Below are 17,474 nucleotides of genomic sequence, written 5' to 3'. Positions count from 1 at the left end.
ATAAAATCTTCTTGTTGCCTCTAATGTCTCCTCCTTTTCTACCTGGCTACCACTTTCTTCCCACACTGATTGAAATTCTCTTTTTGCTATCTTCACTCTGGCTGAACAGCATCAAGACCACACTACATTTTCTCCAACCCATGATGCTTGTGCTAGAAAGATGAGAGAGAATGTTTATCTCTTGCTCATTTCCTTCTAGTTTTTCCTCATACTCATCTTCCTTCTGTGACTCCCTTTAGCAGCTCCTGCATCTTTCTTTGTAGCTCTCTCAACTCTTGTTCCCCCCCCCCCCGTGGTTCTTCAGCCTTTCCTGAAGAATTCCTCCTGTCCTCTTCTTCACCATCATCCACCATTCTTTCATACTCTTAAAATATTTCTTCTGTGTTCTCCACCCTTTATAATGTCTCATGTACATTTGACATACATCTCCTTATCTTGTAATAGCTGTACGTTTAACTTCTATACTCCCCTTTCCCTTATGGGGCTCTTACCAAGACTCGGTTCCACATTCAGCATCCAGTGATCACTAATGCTACACATGGCTCCTTTCTTCCTCATCTCTATTGCTTTTGATACAAATACAAGTCAGTTCTTGATTATTTCTTTCCACTAGGGTCAGTTTTAAGAAAACTTTCTTTCCTGCCCACACCTCTGTGTCTCCTCTTAAATTATATTCGTTAACAATCTGGATGAACAGTCTAAAGCTCCATCTCCTCCTTCCCTTGTTCAGTTGCATAATAGAAGCAGGTGACAGAAGTCCCTCACTATTATCTGCAGTTTCCCTCCAACTATGTACACTGCAAGCTTTCCTTCCAAGCAGAGTCTTCCTTCTCTTTCACTCTGGTGGTGCATACATGTTGAAAACTGCTACCTTTGCTCCTCTGACTGATATTATCATTTGATGCAATCTGCTACTGATGATGTCTTCCACCTGCTGTGTTTTCACCTCTGGATTCCTGAATAGTATTGCCACTCCAGCTGCTTTGTTATTTGTCCTTGGCCAACAAGATGGTCCCCATCTCCACCTCTTCTCAAAATGTTTAAAGTCCCTATCCCCAAGTATACCACATTCTTATACACAAATTATGTCCGCCTTTACTTGATTTAACATTGATTTGACCTGTTCCCATCTTTTCCTTAAGGCACTCCTGACATTATTGCTTCAATTAATCAGTGCAACTCTGCATCCCTGTCCCTTTAAGGATCATTTGTGCCACTTCTCCTTATGATACACTCCACCCAACTTGCATGCCTGTTGCTCTTTCAAGCTGCCTGATCACTTTTGCAGCTAGTAAAAGCTTCCATTTTCCCCACTTCCCATTCCCTGCTTTCCACTTGGCACAGGATGCCAGGGGAGTTAATGACAGGAAGCTGCTTTCCAGCTCCAACTTGCCTCCTTCTTTATCAGGTTTCTTTTTCTTGACTTTGTCTCTGCTTTTTCTTCCTTTTCCCTGCCCGTCTCTCTGAATCTTTTCCTTGCTCTATCTCCACTCCTGTTATCTGCCTTCTTCCTTGTTCCCCTCTCCCATCTTCATGTCTTTTGACCCTTTGTTTGCTGTTCCCTCCGTCCCCTCCATTTCATCTCCAGTTCTCTCTTGTGCAACCTCTATTACAGAGATTCAGCTTCCCTCCATTTCCCTTTCTCCCCCCTTGTGGAGTGTACTCTACCATTTCCATCTCAGTCTCTCCCCCCTCTTTCTTATTGTCCCTTTCCAATTTTTGTGGTTCGTAAAGAGAGTCTGACCTCAGTTGCAAAAACTGTTGGGCACCTATGGTACAAGTCTCCCTCCCTGCCACAAACTGCATTTTATGAACTCCTAGCACTCTGCTGCTCTGTGCCCTGCTCCTTTACACCTGTAACACTATGAAGGGACAGTGTGCAGCTAGGTGTCTTTCCTTCCCACATCTGCTACATTGCTTTGATTGCCCGTGGTATATTATAAAACCCCAGTCTGGCCCTATCTGGCCCACTGATGGGAGGTGCTGCACCCTACCTGGACTCTGCACTGGAATGAGCCCTGGCTGAGATGATCTAGTTAGCGATGGTCCTGCTTTGAGCAGGGGGTTGGACTAGATGACTCCTGAGGTCCCTTCCAACCCTCATTTTCTAGGATTCTACTCATTTGGGTTTACCACTGCTCAAGCCCTCCAAGACCCCATCCAAATACCATATTTATCCCTCACTTTCTCTACCCACAGAACTCTTTGCACATCTTTTTCCAAACACCTTTCTATGTCTTCTGCCTCTGATTATTATTCAAATGTATATGGATATATTACTCTCTCAACTGTTCTACTGCTACAAACTTTAACCCTTTTAATTCCTCCCTCCTTCTGCACATTTCTTCCAAAATGTCACATTCTTCTTTGTTCCAATAAATCAGTTGCCATGTCTTTTGGTTGGAGAAAGCAATCATACTGGTGACAAGTTCTGCCTGCACCCCACACATCTCAAACAGTACCTTCTCCACAAAATTGTATCTGTTCATTGTTGCTCCCTTCTGCACCCCATCTCCAGCTAATGTTGCCCTTATCCATAGTCTCCACTCTGAACTGGCACGCCGTGGTGCCTCCTCCATCTTCCCACTGTGCTACTCCTGTGGGGCTGACCTTTCATCATGCTCCTAAGGATCCTTCTCCAGCTGCTCCTGCTGTCTCCCTCTCTCCTTTGCTCCTATTGTTCCTCTGACTTCATCTCTCATTGCCACCTTCTTTGCCACTGCTTCTGTTGCAGTTTCTGTTGTTGTTGCTGCCTTCACCTTCACCGTCTTCTTTTCTCTCCACTTTTCCATCTTTATCCACTCTCACTGTCTCCCAACCTTTATTTCCACTCTTCATTTTTCTTTCCACCGCCTGGTCATCAGCCACCACTGCCATTGTTTTGGGCTTCCCTCCTCCACTTCTGCCATCCTGACTCTATCAATCTCTTTCTCTTCCCTTAAGGCATTGATCAGGCTCTCTGCTAATCACTTGATCTTAACCAGAAGGTCAATGCTAATGCCAATAAGATATAATGCCCACTGTACTCAGTCCCCATCCATGCCAACTCTTTTTAAGCTCATGGTAAACTATATCAACTACATTTTGACTTCCTCTTCAGTCCTATAGCTGAACAGTGCCTTTCTTCCCCCCCCCCCAGCTGACAGTACCAGCAGCATTTGTGGGAGCTCCCTGCTCACTGCCACTGGGCTCCTGCTGCCACCACCACGCTCCCGCCACCACAGCTGTGCCCCCCCAGCCACCAGGAGCACATGCTGTTCATGCCTGCCCTCCACAGGGTTGAAGCTGGCCCAGTGCCTTATCTGCACATACATTTCTGGAGGATCCCAGGACTTGCAACAAGAACACCCAGTTCCCATCAAGGGAGGGAGGGGGGGGGGGGGGAAAGATGTTAATTAGCACATGGATCATTTGTAGGGAGTATCTGTAGTACTCACCCACACTGAGCAGTGCTGGGCTGTGGGGTCCCCATAGCTTGAAATGGTGTTGACTTTTCAGGGCCCCAACCCAGTGAACTATTATAAACGTCATCAGCTTTTTGGCTTTGGATTAATACCATGTATAGTTTGTACTATGTATAAGTAGGCACAAGTACTTTTTTTTTGGTCCAAGCAAGGACTTGTAGGATCTGAACTCCCAGGCTCTAAGCCTAGGACTTGCAAATTAAAATGCCTGCTGGGATATAGGGAATATCTGAATCCCCAGACAAATGGGTTTTAGAGGTAGGGTACTTGCCCAGTTGTAAAACCTCACAGACCTGACAACTGAGCTGTGCTCAGTTGAATTTAGGAACTGATTTGGCAATTGAAATTATGTCTACATATATGTATATATGCCTACTTTATTTAACACACACATGGCATAAAAATGCTTTTTAAAAGTATGTTTATGGAGTACCTGTGGTGAATCTTGCAGCAGTTTGCAAAAAACATTAAATGCATCAATTCTGGATGAGTTAAGCCTGTGGATACCCATATTAATGGGCATATATGCAAATTACTACAGGTAGGTCTATTTCAAAGTCAGTGCTTTTTGGTCCCAGCATTACTTTCTGCATGCCCTCTACAACTTAAGTCTCTTTCTTCCCCTTCCTGTCATGAGCATTGGCATGTGCTCAGGGAAGAAACAGAACCTGAGCAAAGTCTGACAGTAAGGGAAAGGGGAAGAAGTTGTGGGGGCAGAGGGCAAGGGGGCCACCTAACCCCCTCCTTCCCCTCCCAACACACAAACACTATTTTCCCTGCTGTAGCTATGAGAGGGGATGAATTCAGGCCAAACCTGTGATAATTAGATTCTATACCTGGAGAGTTATAACAAGTATATACATTTCCCATATCTAGAATTTAAATTATTGGGGGGGGGTCATCTTAGATTGAGTAAACACAATATATTCTATCCCATTCTAGAAAGACGCTAACATTCAAGGAGGGGAAGGTGGGGAAACAGGGCTGACCACCATTTTGAAAACATCGGCTCCTTTAACAAAGGGTCAAACAGTGCCCAGGTATTTTTCATAGATGGATTATAGCCAACATGGAATCCAGGACTGTGTAGCATACACAATGAATTATCCCTATTTCAGCTCTGCCTTGCCCTTTTCACACAAAACTGGGTATGCTAACATGATGCACAGTGTCCTATCCTATCCTAGTTGGGTCTCTTGAGCTCTTCAAAGTTTTGACTAACCTAAGTAGTGTTGTGTCATCAGCAAACGTCTAGAGGATTGTCAGAGCCAGGAGCTACCTCTGCAAAAGAAAAGAAATTCTACTTGTTTGATAACATGACATATAACTCTTTCCCACCCTTTGCCCACTCAGTACCCCTTGCAGTAGTAAGGGCTAGGGTAGGGAAGGCTTGATAATGACAAGAGGCAATCGAGGAGGCAAGCTTGCTGCAGCACTACAAAATATGGTTCTACAAGGGGTATTCGCATGTTCAGAACCCCCAGCTGGAATGCTACATAGTCTCAGTGGTGGCAACAGTGGTCTTTACTGTCACTGAGCAAAGCTGCAGGTCTCAGTCCTAATTGGGCTGCAGTTCTGCTCCCCAGCAGGCTATCATTCAGCTGCTCTCCCCCACTTCCACCCTGGGCAGGGGTAGGAGAAAAGTAGAGTACTGTGGAATCTAGAGGGACCAAGATATCCCCTATATTTCTACACATAACTGTACAGATGCTGCATGTAGCACTATAAAACATAGTGCTAAAGAAAAGTTCTTTCTTGTTTAATGTATCTGCTCTCTTTGATGTGTTTAAATTAATCAAAAACTGCAGGAAAAAATCCCAAACTTTTTTTTAAGTTGAAAATGGAAAAAAATCTTTGCTTTTCAATTACCAAAACTCCATTTTTTTCTTCTGGCAATACATCGAAGTTTCCCCATGAGAAAAACCAATGAAACAAAAAAACCCTAGTTTTCAAACCAGCTCTATTTGCAGACTTGCTATAGAAGCCATTGTTCCCTCTGACAAAAACTGCTGTGGTTTGTTTGAAGGCAACTTGGATCTGACTCAAGAAGCATCTCAGATTGCCATCGAGTCATAAAATTCATATTGATTCATAACAAACTGCTGGAAAGGAGAACCTAAATCAAGTCCAGTCCCCTGTGATCATAGGCAGCCATGTAATAAATATTTAGTTGAAAAGGATCTAAGACTATACATTCTAGCCTGTTCCACACGTCACAACCACATGTAGCACTCTTTGGGATGGTACGATAAATTTGAGATTTTTGGCAGTGGCAGAGGGGAAGGACAAAGGGCAGGGAGTGCAAGGCCTCTAAAAGCTAGAGTATACAAGAGGAGCGCAGGAGGGACAAAGGACAGCACCAAAACCCATTAGTGACTTCCTGAATCATCTGAGCTGTAGACTATTACAAAGTGATTTCTGCATGGACCCCGATTACAAGGTAGTGGAACAAGAATGATTCATCTTCCAATACAAAGCCTTAATCCTAACCTTGTATGGCCCCCTGCCCCACTCATGTGCAAGTAATATACAGTACCCGCTGTGAGCAAGAGTCATCTCGCTAAGGTGCAAGTTAATTCTGGATGCCTGCATGCAACTTCAGGAATGGGATGCATGCACTGCGAGTCCTTCTGTGTTATATCAGGATCAGATTTGGCTGTGGAGCTCAGGAGACAGAGAGGCTTTGGCTGCTCCCATGTTTGGGTGGCAAGGTAGGGAAGTCACAGGTATTTTATCTGTCATTATTTGTAATGGTTGTAATAGACCCAGGCAGGCTTAAGCCTAAATTAGTGAAGTTTTAGTAAGGAATTATTTTATTGATCTGGCCTGAGCTAAGAAGCTGCTGTAGCCTAGCCTTTTCTCTGTCAGTCTGGAAAAGAAGAGAGCAAGAGAAGGAAACAAAACAAGCCTGAGCTCTTTAAAAAGTCTGAAGGACCAAAATGATAAGTGGATTACTCTATTGATTTTTAGTGGATCTAGGTTAGTTTGCTTACTGTTGCTCACCCCTAAACTGCCAGCAGGGAAAATGTAGCTATAAGTCATTTTTGAGGGAAGAAACTGTACACTCAGGCCAACATTTACCACCCATGGTGTCCAAAACAAGATGCTCACCACTCTGCTTTTAGGTGCCAGGTAATTCAATAGGAGCTGAAAAATCAGGATGCATGAGTAGGTGCTGAAGGTTGTAGATGCCTAGTTTTCAGGCCACGCCTAGTTTGAATATACTGAAGGCTTCAGAACAGCAGCATGGGTGACAGCAGCCAGTGACAAAGCCCAACCTGTGTTAAATATGAATTTAAGTTTTCCATATTCCAAGCCAAATTGGCCAAATCAATTCCAAATCCATGAGCTAGTCCAGAACTGTAAGTGGCCTTATTACTGGCAAACATCCTCCACCCTCACCTGGGGCTTCAGATGTTCCCAAATCCTTTGGTGGGCATCCTACTTGCAGGCCCAAGCCTGGACGCTTGGGGTTTGGATGCCCCAGAGTTTTGCTTGCCCTTAGCCATAAGGCCCCAGGAGCAAGCTAGGGAGGAACACTCCTGTATTTTGCAGGGGGACCTCCTGGTGCTATAGATATGCTTCAGTAAGAAACAGCACAAAGGATTGTCACTGCAGATTAATGATGGGAAGGTATTAATTATTATTTATAATCACCATCACCACCATCATTCTAAGGGGGAAAACCCAAAATCACTGACTCTGACCTGCAGTCCATGCTGCTAGCTACTCCAATTACCTGATCACAAAGTAGGATAGGATGCTCTGTCCCTTAGAAACCTAGACAATCTTCATCACTTTAATATCCAAGTGCCACACACTCCTTAATTCATTTATCCTCATAACTCGTCTCTGATATAGAGAAAATGCTATTATCTCCATTATATAAGTGGAGAACTGAGGTGCAGAAATTAAGTGGCATGACCAAGGTCACACCACAAGTCTGGGACAGCAGCAAATCGAACCTTCCTCCCCTCAAGTCAGCACCATAATCACTGACCCTGCTCATCTTCCTCTTTTATGCTATTGTTTATCATTCAGAGTTCCTGCTGCTGGACACCTGGTAGCAGGAAAGGACATAAAAAGCTATGAAAAAGGCAAAAATCTTAATTAGTAGCACCCTAAAGAAGTCTATGAAAATGGGGAGGAAAGGAAGCCAAGAGACAACCCCTCCTCCTGCAATCCCCTTCATTCAGCCTTGTCGTTTGTCACTGTTGCTTCTTTAGAAGAGATAACTGTTGACACCAAGCTAATGAAATGAGCTTTGAAGCCCCACCAGCTAATGCAATTACCAGCTGCAGCATGATCAAACAACAGCTTCAGAAGTACAGCTGCAAACAAAGCTGTTCCCTTCTCCCCCAGGATCGTCACCCAACATGTTCAGACCCCAAGAGCCACACCATTCTTAACCCTCCCATCACTCCTCAGTCTAGACCAATGCCATCACTGACAGTGCTGCATAAGAAAGGTCCTTTCCAGTGTCTACAGAGCCAACTAGAAACCAGTCAATAAAACAATAATTGGTAGAGACTCCTGAGCATGTCCTACCTTGCAGAATGCACTAATCTGAGAAGCCAAGAGCAGACAGTGACAGAAGATAATTCTGAGTCCATTTAAACCTCAGGGGACCTTCAATTATTAAACTTCATAATGAGGCCCTAGACATTAATCAGCAGTGTCACTGAATCCTCTTATGTCTGCCTAAGTACCTCCAGCAGCTTTTCCCATTGTGTGCCCAGCTGCCTCTTGTTTCTGGGGAATTGCCTACACAATCAGACACAGTTGGCAGTAGGAGGCCATTTTGACAGAGATTCAGCCAAAGGCAACTCTGTTTCCAGGTTGAAGACTCTCAGGCAAGAGAAGCTGCTGAACTGCTCCAGGATGAGGGGGTGGCAAGGTGCAGAGCAACAAGGCCTACACAAGCAGAACACAGCCATTATAATTCCAAAAGGTAACTTTGCCATCCAAGAAATAGACAGACTGCAGAAATTTGTTGCAACATCACAGTGAATTGATTTCCTTCTTGACAGTTGGAGTACTGCGTGCAATTCTGGGCGCCGCAATTCAAGAGGGATGCGGATAACCTGGAGAGAGTCCGGAGAAGGGCCACTCGTATGGTTAAGGGCCTGCAGACCAAGCCCTACGAGGAGAGACACTGGATCTTTTCAGCCTCCGCAAGAGAAGGTTGAGAGGCAACCTTGTGGCTGCCTATAAGTTCATCACAGGGGCACAGAAGGGAATTGGTGAGTATTTAGTCACCAAGGCGCCCCCGGGGGTTACAAGAAATAATGGCCACAAGCTAGCAGACAGCAGATTTAGACTGGACATTAGGAAGAACTTCTTCACAGTTAGAGTGGCCAGGGTCTGGAACAGGCTCCCAAGGGAGGTGGTGCTCTCCCCTACCCTGCGGGTCTTCAAGAGGAGGTTGGATAAGCATCTAGATGGGGTCATCTAGACCCAGCACTCTTTCCTGCCTATGCAGGGGGTCGGACTCGATGATCTATTGAGGTCCCTTCTGACCCTAACATCTATGAATCTATGAATGCGCATAAGTTCTGGCTAATCCTTGGAAAATGGAAACATCTGCTCATTTTGTTTGCTTATATACCTCCTGAACTGAAACCATGGTAAGTTACAGAGCTTGACTTCATTGCCACTTTGGGGAGAAAATCATCTTTCCAATGGGATATGGCATGGCCTAGCCTTCTATTCCTACCCGACTTAGAGTGCAGTTGAGTTGCATTCACACCTGCAGTGTCCCAGGAGACAAAAGATGTTATATAGTGATGTTTGAGGCCCCCCCAAGGAGAAAAAGGCCAGCCTTATTGTTAAAGCATGTCCAAAGGAATCAGGTCATTTGTGTTTTGCTATACAACAGAATTCCTATGGGCACCATGCATTTGTTTTCACATCGGCAAAATAATATCCTCTTCAGCTTCTAGTAACGGCCAAAATGTTCAGTATGTTGATATCTAAATAAACGTAGCCTGGATTTTCATGACACCTATGTAACATATAGGTGTATTTATTTATTACATGGCTGCCTCTTCCCTCCCCAGGTGAATTTTACCCATAGCAAACTTTCACCAAGCCTAGCATGGGCTTGACTGTTCTAATGCTTTTGAAATGCAGCTAGGGCCAAGGGGAGTATCCCCCTCCTCCCATCCTTTGCTGAGAGGAGAAAAGGAAAAAATGCCAGTACCCTGCAGAAATGAGAATAAAGAAGAGTTTTAATTCTCTTCATCCTGATACAACAACTTCTTCCCATGAGAAGACACATGGGGAGTTCAAGATACAGTTCAAAAGTGTTCCGATTCCATCCCAGAAAGGAGCCACGAGAGAGATGGTAATACTCAGCGAGATCACAGATGAGGAATCCTGGCAAAAAAGTGCCAGGGCAGAAGGAAGGAATGCATGTGTTGTTTAACTGCAACAGGGAGGCATTTACTCCACCTTGGCCAACAGGCCATACTGACCCATTAATAGACAAACTGAAGCCAGAGGCTGTATACATCTTAGAAGGTGAGTAAATGAGCCACTATGACATGCAACTTCATATGTACTAGAAGGCTTCAGGGTCATAATTTGCCACAGGTGCTATTTACTGGTGTAGGAAAAATGGAACTGGCAGCCTTACCAGGACCAGGGGTGAATTATACATACGGAGCTTCTAAGTGAAGAAAGAGCCTCCATGATTCCCTCTTCTTGCGTTTCCAACACCCCTTCCTGCCCTGGGAAGAGTTCATTTCCCAGGTCAACACCCCTCTATTATGTAATAACCTTTTGTGGGATGGATGCGAGAACAAAAATCACTGGGAGAAGGTTCAACTTTGCAGATACCTTAGGTCTAAAATAACCACAAACTTGGTGTATGGGTCAGTACCTTAGCCATCTCCCATTATTGCTATTAACTTTTGAGGCACATGAAGAGATTTCACCCCAACAAGCTGGTGTCTGTTCATCTGCTTCCTTTTAGTTTCCCTACTCCATGTCAGCACTTGTTTGGGGAGCAACATACAACTTATTGGAGACTCCCTGCACATCCGTTCTGACTCGCACACATTCTTGCTTCAACAATGCACTGTTTAATATAGCGGAGGGGCAGAAACAACAGGTCCACTATAATGCTGAGATATCCTGAGGCACAAAATCCATTTTGAGCCCAGCTAGAGAGATTCAAGTCAATTAGACACTTTCTCCAGCACAGAGCTGCCAACAATCCCGTCCTTTGTAACAGCAAAAGAATCACAGCCTATGTGCTTCGCTGATGATTCCTCCTAGCCAGAGTAGAAAGGTCAGCAATGGTTACATCATGGAAAAACATGCGGCAAAATATTCCCCAGGAAGGTGAATCAAAAGTAACCGCATGGTCTTTTTGGAAAATGCCTTGGTTTTCCAAGTATCTGTTGCTTTAGGGGAAGCATATTTGAGGAAAAACACCCAAACCATTCAGAGGCTGAAAGGATGTTTCCCACGGTCAGGGCATCAGGACTTGGGACCCTGCTCCACTACAGACTCCCTCTCTGACCATGGACAATTCATTTAGGTCCTAATCTAAATATAACCTGTCAGCACTTCCACATAGGCCTTGCAATTCCTACATATCCAAGTCACTGGACATCAGCACCCCAGCTGAGGAGGGCACAGAACCCCACCTTCTCCTGCTTACCAGACTTAATGTTAAAAGAAAGGGCTCAGCAAAGCCAGATGCAGCTAATATAGCATGGCAGGGTTGAATTTATTCCTGAAGCATTTGCCTGACCTACACAAATTATGACTGGCCTTTATAACTAGACAGTTATCTCAGGCTTAAAGGAAAAACAAAGAAGGGAGTCATAGGAATGCACTGTCCCACAGTGATGCCAAAAAAACTCCCAAACCTGAGCCTGCAGTTCTCCCAATGTCAGTCAGTTGCCCAGTTACACCCAGGTTAGAGCGGAGAAATTTGCTTGCAGCTTGCTCTCTCTCTCTCCCTCTGTCCCATCAAGGTCCCCCCCACATATCCCAGAATTTGTGCTTTTAGATTTCTCTTTGCTCTGGTGAGTGCAGAACTCCAGAGACAACCTGTCAATTTTCATCACATCCACCTGCCTCAAAAGTTCTATTTATACCAGATACATGAATATGGCTCTAGGAGTTCAAGGTAGGGGAGTTATTTATGCTCTGAATCACTACCCCATCTTCTCAGGAGAAGAGAGAATAGAGGAAAGCCAGTTGCAGTGACCATCACACTGCTAGGCTTTCATTTATGTATTCATGGTCCATGGTAGCTCTAACATGTCATTTTACAAAGCTCATGCACCAGTGATCTGCTCAGGGCAGCAAGGAGCTGAAATAACCAGAAGCAAGCCCCAGGTCAAAAAGATGAGAAAGCACCCCTTGTATAAGCAGCACACAACAGGTGTTTATGTTCTGCTATAATCTAAATCACAGCATGGGTTACACCTGGGTAGCAGGTGTGAGACAGGGTCAAGGGCAATGGCTCCCCAACCTCTGCTAGCCTGTGGGCAACAATACTGAGCCAGTGCGATGCTACAGGCAGTGTCACACTTAGCTCTGTCAACTTGAAGAAACAGATCTGTAGAAAGCAAAATTTCCTGTAGCCACAAGCAGAGGGTCTCATAGGCAACACTAGATAATAACAGCCGTAAGTTGATGGAGAGTAGAGTAGATTCAGGCTTGATATCAGGAGACACTACTTCACCGTCAGGGCAGCTAGGATCTGGAACCAACTTCCAAGGAAAGTGGTGCTCACTCCTATCCTGGAGGTCTTCAAAAGGAGGCTAGATAGACACCTTGCCAGGGTCGTTTGACTCCAGCATTTTTTCTTGCCCACGGCAGGGGGTCGGACTTGATGATCGGCTGAGGTCCCTTCCGACCTTACCATCTATGAAACATGTTGTCTGAAAAGCCAGGGTCTAAAGACTGATCTAGGGCAATGGCACCTTTTGGCCAGCCCATGGTTCTGCTAGGGGCATATCTCCTCCAGAGAATGGCACAAAGGAGAAAAACTTAAATGTACTGGGGATGGTAGTTGACCATCTTCACACTTCCCAGAAGCTCTTGCACATATATTTTCCCCAATCTTATAGGTATTTACCTTAGCTTTCCCCCCCACTTCCTCCTCCCTTCACTCACACACCACTGTTGTTATTTTCCAAGATTTTTAAACACCAATTAAATTGCACTTTGCATCTATTTGGCTAGTAAAAGAAAAGAAAGAGGAACAAAACTACACAAGGAAGAAGAGAAATACCACTCAAACCCTACTGTGTTAGGGTGTGTGCATATAAGGCAGAAGAGTCTTCCCATAATACTTTGCTCTTTTCTGAGAAGTAATCATCTCATACACTTAATATATTGATATCTTCTTCCCATTGAACCCTGGAGTATCCCTCCCCCATTGTGAACAAGTTGTGACAGTTCTGACCTACAGTTCTTAAAAAGTCAGGATAGCAGCATCAAGAACGTTTCATGTCACCAGAACAGTGTCAAGTACACTAGCAACTGAAAGGAACAAATCAAAGAGAAGGAGGGTTTGGTCTGGTCCTTGCACAGACCCATCACCCTACTAGGTTCCTTGCCACAGCAACATGTTTTACCAAGGTAGACCGTTGCCGAATACAAAAACACCTAACCATGGAACTGGAAGGAATAAGGCACAGACTGAACAGAGAAACAAGCAATGACATTTCCAGACTGATAGAGGAGGGATGGGCAGAAATTGTGTCCCCTCTGATGTCCCAGATAAGAGGGAGGAAGAGAAAGACACTGCCTCAAAATAATCAGGAACCAGAAGAGAAAGTGCGGAGAGGAAAAAAAAATACAACAACAAAAAAGCCCGCAAAACATGCCAGACGCTGGGACAAAGGACAGAGATAGAGTATCACACTATATCACTCCTTGTCACCAAGTCAGGAATGGACAACAACAACTGGGCACATGGGATCAAATCTTGACTGTGAAGTGTGACCCACCCTGGGCATGCCTCTGACAGAGATCCAGAGGACCATCTAATCCTTACTCTTTGGCAACACTTATTCAACTAGTCATGCCACTCAGACCTTATTGAGCTGAATGTTTGCCTGCTTAGCTTGGTGAAATGCGGGTTTATTTGCGGAGAGGAGAACAGACTCTCATTCCTGAAGATCATCTCTAAAACTGGCAACTGTGGCAATAATGGTTTTTCTTCCTCACAGCCCTCTTCCCAAAGGGCAAAGAAAAAATTGATCTAAAAGTCCTTCAGAAGATGCAGAGAGGGTCTTTGCCTAGACTACAATAGAAAGCATTAGCAACATTTAGATCCACACATGTTCATGGGTAGAAAGATTTTGAAGAGGGGGGTACAGATGGTGTGGTGAATCCATATATCATCTGCACAACACATTTTTCTCCAGTTAAACTGGAACTAGAATATTTACTAATATGCTAGAGGCCCATAGCTATATTATTCAGTTTAAGATCAAAGCAAAACTAAATACAGCTTTAGTGGCATGTGCACCCATTAGCTGAATTATACATAAAGTTTAAAAAACTATAATAAACTGGGCAAAATAGCCAAAAGATACTGTTATGAGCCCTGTAGTCATTATAGTTAAGTATACATCTCTTATTCAGTTTCATAATAAGAAAATCCAGCTTTCTGGAGCATCTTGCTAGTGCATCCAACACTTCACTGTTGTTTCCATCCACACTTGCGTCGGTGTACACCCGAGTTAAAGTTAGTAAACCCGAGTTAGGCAGACAAGGTTCCTTGGGTGAATTTGATATCTTTTATTAGACCTCAAGGGAAACTTACACAACACTTCCCAGAGACCAGCCTATGAGCTCCATTTCATCAACCTGGTGGATACTAGAGATCAGGGACTAAACATAGACATTGGATTTTTGATACATTATAATCTGCCTGGCAACTGACTCCCCAGCCCAGCCGCTGGCTTCTTTACTTTTCATTCCATCCAGGAAGAGCACACACCAACTGCTGAAGCTTCCTTAGCCTAACGAAGGGTTTTTGAACCCAAAAGCTTGCTTAATAACTGTTCTCCAACTATTTGGGTTGGTCTAATAAGAGATATCAAATTCACCCAAGGAACCTTGTCTGCCTATGTCCTTAGACCAACACGGCTACAACCTAAACCCCTAAACCTGAGTTAGGGTTTTTAGCTAGAACTAAAAATAGTCTGCAGGATTGTGAAATAGAAGAGGGATTTACCAGGACTAGCTAACAGAAAGCAAAATTGCAGCAGAAAGGGTAGCTTGATTAAATGGAAACTCAAGACCATTAAAAAAAAAAAAAAAAAAAAAAAAAAAGAGGGAAGATTGTTAACATCTGTGAAGTGGAGAGAGATTAGCAAGAATCTGATAGATTATAATGAGCCATGAAGTCAACTGACCTCCCTTAGCACTGCCTGAGTAGAAATGCTGAGGCCCTTTCCAAGCAATTGCACAACTACACCCCCCCCTCCACCCATGAACATCTCTTAGTCTGTACACACTAAAAAGAAATCGTGCTGAGCTAGGCTCTGAAGCCACACTCCAGTCTTAGCTTGGTGTGAATAAGCCAAGCCCTTTTCTTGCCTTTACATATAAATTAACTAGAGTATGTGATTTATGGTATTTCCTTCTCTTGGAGATCCTTCAGTTTTCAGCAGTTGAAGTAACAGCAACGCAACACATTTTCTGTTAAAGTGTCCTTCAGCAAGCTACCTTTCAGGGTTTACCTGTCAAACCTCCTCACATCTCTCTCCCAGTTGTTCTGAATAGCATCCCTTCTTTCTTTGAACTCAAGGTAAATTTCACAAGCAAGAAAAAACCCACCCAGCATCTCCATGCTGGATTCCAACACTGGAGCAGAGCAGGGCAAGAGAAGACCCCACATCCTATTATGTTTCTCCATCCCAAAGTCCATGTGGTCTAACTAAAACTAACACTAACATTTGGTTCTTAAATCTTCTAAGGGTTTGTCTCTACCACCATCCCAGTGTTCCCAGGGAGGGCTGCCCTTAAGAATGTCCGGTCCACCCATTCCTACTCATATACTCCAAACCCATAAAGGGGGTGGTAAAGCCTCTTTGAGGGTGCCCCTGTCAAGATCTTTGCCTCCAGTATGCTCGCCAGCAACTACTGAGACACCTTCAGATTGGCTTCACCACTACATTTCCAGACTTGGAGCATGTCGGAGGGAATGGGTAAAATATGGGAAGGATGATGTATGTGCTCAAGAGTTGCTGTCCCTAATTGCCACTGCATCCCTAGGAGTCCTCTTCAGAAAATGCAATATGTTTTAAAACAAGTCAGCTCCACAGACCATCCCACACTTTGTTCAAAAACCCTCAGAGAGCAAAAGCCAGGGCATTATGACTACAGGACAGTGCTGCAGATAGTACCTGCAGAGCAGTCAGTAACATATGTATGCACCAAGAACTTTCAGATGTGTGCACTGACATTTGTTTGCATGATGCCAGATGTTAAGTAGCTGCTTCCTCTTTCCATTCTATACCTGGCAGTAGATTAAAAATATTGAGGAAAGCAAACTTAACCCAGAACTCCGGTATTACAGACCCATCCTTTATAGAATCAGAACTTTCACCACTGGGAGTATCAACACAGTGATGCATGGAGGTACACTGACGCAATGTAAATGTGCCCTGACTTTTTAAAGGATCCTGCACACTGAATATTAAAGAAGCCCCAAAATTCCCAGACAGCTGCCTTGTTTGTTATATGCAGAGGATTTGAGAGATAAGGTAGAGTTGCTGGGAGACAGTTCTCCAATAATAAGTGCCCCAAGCCACCACAAGTAGCCATTTGAGGTCCCAATTGCAGTGTTCCAGAAGCCCTAAGAGTAACCTTTATCCCTATCTGTTTATAATTTACAGAAGAGCACAACATAACTTACCCAAGATCCCACAGCTGTCAAGTTGCAGAAAGACAGCACACACCTTCTGAGCTCTAGTCCAGTATTCAAGGCTAATCTGATGCTCTTGAATCTGTGCACTAGTTCTGGAAGTCTTGCAGAAGAGACATTTCTTATGGCACTTTTAGGTGCTTCAAGCTTCTGAAACAAGCAAAGAAAATCCTGTGGTACAACTCTGCAGAATTTTGACTCATGTGGTCTTCACCTCAAAGCTAGAACATAGCATGAAGTTTCTTATAAATGAAGCAAACTTCATTTATAAAAGTGTCATTTATAAAGTTCAAGTTTGCTTACAAATGAAGATTCATTAGTCTCAGAAGCATTTTTAATTTCTCCTCATTTTCCCCAGGTTGTCTGTCCATTCCTAGTTCAGGGAGAATGAGATGGCAGAGGCCTGCCTTGGGAATTATTGGGTTCTAATACAGGAAGATAATCATCTTGATGCAAGAGCCTCAAGAAGAAGTTACTTTAGATGAATCTTGAGCCACTGGAAATGGAAGAGGCAAAACAGCTCAGATCATCAACTGTTGTAAACAGAAGTGGCTCCCCTGACTTCAGTGTAATGACACAGGTTTACACCACCTGAGGAACTGACCCAGGACTCCTATTTCTAAACAAAAATCAAGACAGCAATGCAAGCTGGTTGCCTATCTGCAGGATCCAGTGGAGACCCTAACAGCAGGAGTCGTGGAAAAACCAAGCAAACAGAATAGAGACAGATGCATTACAAGGGAAAACAGGGGGGCAATACTCAGCATATGATGGATAGGGAGAAAAAAAAGCAATTGGCAAAGTTACTGGATGGAGGGGAAAGTACATGGAGTTATTCAACCTAAACAACCACTATACCATGAGCATCCTACAAGTTAGAAGAGGATCAGTTTGCTCCTTGAGCTAACAGAGAACAGCAAAAGTTGGATCATGTGTATTCACCTGGTTCATAACTGACAATTTGCAGGAGGTGCTGAATAATGGACAAGCCCCTCACTATTTGCTATGGCTTTTACTTCAGTAGGTACTTTTTCTCTCCTGAACAGGAGAACGACTGTGGTCCCATGCAGCTTACTGGAGAATTAGCACCCTTTGAAATAAAG

The 17,474-nt window shown here is 44.1% G+C and overlaps 1 protein-coding gene across 6 annotated transcripts in view; it reads right to left on the bottom strand.

Moving 5' to 3' along the window:
• The window catches only part of RXRG (retinoid X receptor gamma), a 139,351-nt gene that overhangs the window by 94,547 nt on the left and 27,330 nt on the right, over positions 1-17,474 (bottom strand). Inside the window, exon 1 of one of the 6 annotated variants that reach the window (XM_059728313.1) lies at positions 16,363-16,464. The exons of the other annotated variants lie outside the window; for them this stretch is intronic. The gene's annotated coding sequence lies outside the window, so the exon portion shown is untranslated. Of the gene's footprint in view, positions 1-16,362; positions 16,465-17,474 lie in introns of those variants that run through there. 6 annotated transcript variants of the gene reach the window in all.

The sequence above is a fragment of the Alligator mississippiensis genome, chromosome 5 (assembly GCF_030867095.1).
Source record: "Alligator mississippiensis isolate rAllMis1 chromosome 5, rAllMis1, whole genome shotgun sequence".
Classification (NCBI taxonomy): Eukaryota; Metazoa; Chordata; order Crocodylia; family Alligatoridae; genus Alligator; species Alligator mississippiensis.
This window is presented reverse-complemented; position numbering and strand designations above follow the sequence as displayed.